This window comes from Pan troglodytes, chromosome 8, assembly GCF_028858775.2.
Source record: "Pan troglodytes isolate AG18354 chromosome 8, NHGRI_mPanTro3-v2.0_pri, whole genome shotgun sequence".
In the NCBI taxonomy this organism is placed as follows: domain Eukaryota; kingdom Metazoa; phylum Chordata; class Mammalia; order Primates; family Hominidae; genus Pan; species Pan troglodytes.
The window spans coordinates 130,979,871-130,985,731 of NC_072406.2; the positions used below are offsets into that span (position 1 = coordinate 130,979,871).

The 5,861-nt window shown below is 44.8% G+C and overlaps 1 pseudogene; it reads right to left on the reverse strand.

Moving 5' to 3' along the window:
- Positions 1 to 3,728: 3,728 nt before the first annotated feature.
- LOC740913 (large ribosomal subunit protein uL22-like) lies at positions 3,729 to 4,349 on the reverse strand (annotated as a pseudogene).
- Positions 4,350 to 5,861: the final 1,512 nt, after the last annotated feature.

The following is a 5,861-nucleotide window of genomic DNA, read 5'->3' on the forward strand; positions in this document are numbered from 1 at the left end:
GTTGAAAAATCACATATGTGATAAGACAAAAGGAAAAGGGAAATTTTTAAATTTTTTAACAGAAAATTACAAAATAAAATAAAAAGTATATTCAGAAGGATAATTCAGGGAGGATTCCCCCAAAATGAAGGAATCACTAAATCTGACCATTGAGAGGGCATACCATGTAACAAATAAAAATGATACTGAATGCTCAATATTAAGGCATATCCTGCTGAAGCCATTGAACTTGAAAATAAAGTACTTTCTTCAGTACAATGACAATTAATACACATTGAAGGAATGGCATAATTAGACAATGACAATTTGCAAACCATCATAACGATAATTGACTCAGGCAAGAATCATTAGCAGAGGCTAAAACTTGTGGGTGAAAATTTCAGGATGAACAAGATATTGTCATAGTCTCAAAATACCTCCCCACAAAATACCAATTTCCTACAAAGGTGAAAATAGCAACCATGAAAGTGAAGAAGCCCAGCAGACACCACCGTAACCAAGTAACCAAAGTTACTGTCAGAAGCCATGGCGCAAGGAACACAGCACTGCTATGTGACTCATTCCACTTCTCTAGGCTTGCTATTTTGTCGTTAACCCATTCTCACCTGTGAAGCCATCTACTGTCTGCTTCACACTATCTTGGACTGTCAGCTTTTAGGAGGCAGGGATTGGTCTGCTTAATTTATCCTGAAGGAGCTGGGCAAGAGGCAGATGTTTCCGACCTCATATAGGTGCACCTCAGAAGGGCCTTTACACCCAATCCTTTATTTGACCCTCACAACCTGAAAGCTAAGTCAAACAGGTTTTCCTCTCATTTCTACAAATGCAAAAACAAAGGCTCAGAGAGGTGAAGCCACCTGCCCAAAGTCACACAACTAGCAAGTGGTCAAGCCCAGATATCCTGGCTCCAACAAGATGCTGCAGTAGACACTGTGGTTGATGCCTCAACATCCATCCCAGCCCTGTCCCTCTGTGTGGCCACAGTTATTTCAGGGACTGGCCCTGCCTCCAGATGGGCCTCACTTAGTCAATATGAATTATGGAATCCCATCCCTCTTCATCAGGAATTGGATCAAAAGCCCAGCCTGAGCCAATCTGCATGTGCCACCTACCTTGTCCCAGGAATTGGTTCTTGCCAATAAGACATAAGAAGTCTGCTGGCCGGGCGCAGTGGCTCACGCCTGTAATCCCAGCACTTTGGGAGACCGAGGCGGGCGGATCACAAGGTCAGGAGATCGAGACCATCCTGGCTAACATAGTGAAACCCCATCTGTACTAAAAATACAAAAAAATGAGCCAGGCATGGTGGCGGGCGCCTGTAGTCCCAGCTACTCAGGAGGCTGAGGCAGAAGAATGGCATGAATCTGGGAGGCAGAGCTTGCAGTGAGCCGAGATCGCGCCACTGCACTCCAGCCTGGGCAACAGTGCAAGACTCCGTCTCAAACAAACAAACAAAAAAAAGACATAAGTAGTCTGCTGAGGGCTTTTAGGGAATTTTTCCTTACTATTAAAGGACAAGATTAGACCAGGCGAGGTGGCTCACACCTGAAATCCTACCACTCTGGGAGGCCAATGTGGGCAGATTGTGTGAACTCAGGAGTTTGAGACCCGCCTAGGCAACAGCAAAACCCCATCTCTACAAAAAATATAGAAATTGGCTGAGCATGGTCGTGCATGCCTGTAGCCCCAGCTACTCAGGGGGCTGAGGTGGGAGGATTGCTTGAGTCTGGGGGAGGGAGGTTGCAGTGAGCCAAGAATGTGTCCCTGCACTCCAGCCTGGGTGACAGAGCAAGACCCTGTCTCACACACACACACACACACACACACACACACACAAAAAGCCAGTTTTTGCAGTTCTTAATTCCCACCAAAATTAAATATGCGTATATTGAAAAAAAAAAAAAAGCAAGATTAGGAAGTTTCTCCATCTTTCTAGAATGAATGAGGAAGAAGATAGCCCCGCTGGCTGCTGGCAGCAAATCTACAACGAAGTGGTTCTAAAATGAAGTGGATGCTCTGGCTGGCAGAAGAGAGAGGCAGAAAGAACTAGGTATCCTTGATGGCCTCATGAAGCTCAGTGTCACACAATCTTGAAGCCCACCCTACCTGTGAGCGTCCACTCAGGTAAGGCCACAAAGTTCCTTAACCTTTCAGCTGGGTCAAGTTGGCTTATTTGTTAATTGCAGCTAAAAGCATCCCACTGGACGCAGCACCCTCTCCCTCCCAGCAGCTTGGCATTAGGGAGCCCAGCATCCTGAAAATCCCACTGAGCTCCCAGGAAATAGTAATATCTGCCTCACCAGCCCCACATTGCCCCATCTTCCCCAGTGGCTGTTTGCCAACTTTATTGCATCAAATCTATTGAAGTTTTTGTTGTTGTTGTTGTTTTAACTTCGCAGGGAAGGCTGTTCTATGGTACTGTGAGTCATCCTGGGAAGCAGCAGCCCTAGTGCTAAGGCAGGATGCGGATCAGTCTGTTCCAGTACCCACCTCCCCTCTCTCCTCCCCCGCAAAGGGCAGTTTTCCTCTGGAATCCATGCACATGCAATTTATTTCTAACTGCTCCAGCAGGTTCCAATCCTGTTGCTTGCTGCTTCTAGTTATTCACTTGGAATCAGAGCTGCTGGAAAGTCAAAATTAGCCTCATTCTACCAGCATGAAATAGAAACACAGAGGCAGTCCCTTGGCTTTAGGGAGGCAAGAATCTAGAATTTTTCTTATCTCTCTGTGAATACCAGAGCTGAGGGTTACATGGGTCTATGATTACACAGTCATTTGGAAATTGTGCAAGTTGGAAGCAGCACTGTCATTGACTTCCTGTTAAGAGGAGGCAGCAGGAGAAGCCTTCCAGAGAGGGACACAGGGCAGCCATCTGGTTGGAAGTCATTGTGCTTACATAAGTTGTCTGTTCACTTAAGGAGGCAAGGGTTAGGCAGGCTGCAAGGCAAGGAGTGTGAATGACCCTAAGCCATGCTTGACACCATGCATTAATGATGTTTTTTATCTTCGGTAGTTTATAAAGCTTTGACATCCTGAGGCCTTGCTAATCCTGGAGAGACTCCCCTTCCAGGGCTAGCTAATTTCTAGAGATAGTAAACAACTTGCCTGCCAACATATCTTTCATATACAAACCAACCAATCCAAAACCTGTATCCCCAACCACTTCCTTTATCTAACTCTCACACACCAAGACCATATTTTCCTTGCCCTAAATCACCCCAGGACCAAGTAACAGACTACTGGAGACCATTCCTATAGCCCAGAACCCGCAGACATTATTCAAACTCTCTAATTCTAAGCTTGCTCAAACTTGCCAATCCTGCCTCACCCATCCCTTTCCACGGAATCCCCAATAAGGTCTATGGGTCATGCCCTCTCTTCATTCTTTCTGCCTCATGACCAACTCTGGTGCTTTTGCATGTGGCCCTGCATGGCACAGCATGCCCCCTTCTCTTGGGAACTGTAATAAACTCCTTTCAAGGCATATTTCTCTATGTCTGTCATCTTACCATACCTAATTAAAACAAAATCCTAGATCCTTTGTTGTTTTTGCTTATTTTTTATTTGTTTGTTTTAGAGACAGGGTCTCACTCTGTCACGCAGGCTAGAGTACAGTGGCATGATCATAGCTCATTGAAGCCTCGACCTCCTGGACTCAAGCGATCCTCCTGCCTCAGCCTTCTGAGTAGCTGGGACTACAAGCACGTGCCACCATATCTGGCTAATTTTTTTTTCCTTTTAATTACATTTATTTTAATGCTGAATTTACTCCCGTGCCATAAGTTTTTGTTTCTTCAGTTTCTTCTGGGATATCTTTTTCTTCTGGGCAACCTCCTCTTCTGGTTTAGGAACAATCTGTTCCTTTTCCGTAAGGATCATCTCAATGTGGCAGGGAGAGCTCATGTATGGGTTAATCCGACCATGAGCTCTGTAGGTCCGGCGGCGCATCTTAGGTGCTTTGTTCACTTGGATATGCTCAATGACCAGAGAATCTACATCTAAACCCTTAAGTTCAGCATTACTCTCTGCATTTTTAAGCATGTGTAGCAAAAATTCAGCACTCTTTTTGGGCCACCGACCTTGTGTCCAGCCCCACTGCTTGGCCTGCGCATACCTGCCAACTCCACCATTGTAACGTAGGAATGGTACACACTGTTTCTGTAAAGTGACATCTTTCAGATACTTCGTGGCTTTTCATATATGTATACCCTTGATGGCCTGAGCAGTTTCATGGTGTTCTTAAAGTGAACACGAAGATTGGAACCTCTTGATTTGCATCATTTCGTGGGGTTCTCCGGGTCAAGTGAATAGCGAACCATTTTCACAGATTACCTCAGGCTGCTTAGGGAAAGAGCATTTTTTTTTTTTTTTTTTTTTTTTTAGAGCTAGGGCCTCACTATTTTGCCCAGGCTACTGGTCAACTCCTGGTGTCGGGCCTCATCCTCCCAAAGTGCTGGAATTACAGGTGTGAGCCACTATGCCTGGTCCCGGGTACATTTTAAAACCCACCACCACCTATAACTTACTCTGAGCTAGACATGTTTGGATGCATTATCTTAGGTCATTTCTACCACACTGCAAAGTAGAAACTATTAGCTCCATGTTACCTGTGAGAAAGTGAAGCTTGGTAAGCTAAGTAACTTGCTGATGTTGGTTGACAAGGAAATACTGATCATGAGCTAAGGGTGACACAGCAGACTTCTTTTTACAGAGATATAAGAAATTTTAAAGATATTGGTGTGTAGTGGGGGAGTTGGATACCAGTGATCAAAAGTAAAATAAGTTTTATTTTAGAAGAGAAATGTATTAGGCTTAGTTAGTGGACATGAAATATACTGTGAGTATATTCAAAGGAGATACTGGGGAAACCTGACATAATAACTAGAAAATAACTGACGGCACTACATCAAATCTCTTGAGTTTTTGTTTACATTCCTTCAACCTCAAGAGGAGTTAAGCCAAGACAGAATGCAGCCAAGTGGGGCAGAATTTCCAGCTCAGACTGAACTCTGCAGCCTACCTCCTCTCTAGGGTATCCCAGATACAAGACATGCTGGCCGTCCCCAGCATGTTAATGATATAATGAGAAAAGCCACATGCAAGAAGTAAATAGTACTGAGAGGAAGAGCAACGTGCGGCCTTACTCCTTGCTACTCAAAGTTTGGTCTGTGGACCAGCAGCATTAGCATCACCTGGGAAATTATTAGAAATGCAGAATCTCAGACTCTGTCGCAGACTTCCTGAATCTGCATGTTAACAAGATCCCTGGGTAATTCACATGCATGTTGCAATTTTAAAAGTTCTGGCCTTTGTAGTTCCACCCTTAGGAATGAGGGGAGTTGGGGAAATGATTCAGATGTGGGTGAAGGATGAGATCAGACAGAAATGGTCTTAAGCTATAAATTAAAGGGCTGGTACTGAGACTGCACACTTGGTAGTTTGAGGGTGCCACAGACCTAATGTAGCTCCCACTGCTTTGGTCATAGTTAGGTTATCAGAGTATTGCCAGTTTGAGCTGGATAATTATTTGTCATGGGAGCTGTCCTATGAACTGTAGGAGGTTTAATAGCATTCCTGGCCTCCAACCACTAGATTCCAGGAGTGCTCACCATCCCCTATCACTCCATACCCCAACCTCCAGTTATGACAACCAAAGTTATCTCCACACATTGCCAAATGTTCTGAGGCAGACAGAAGGGAGAGGGTATGTGTACAAAATCACCCCCCTCAATTGAGAACAACTGAGGTAGATAAAGCACGTTTCATGAATTCATGTGGCCTCACCTGTTCTACCTGGGACCATCAGTTATGGGAGAAGATCCCAGGGCTGGGAGATAGCGGAATTTGTGTGTGGTCAGGGT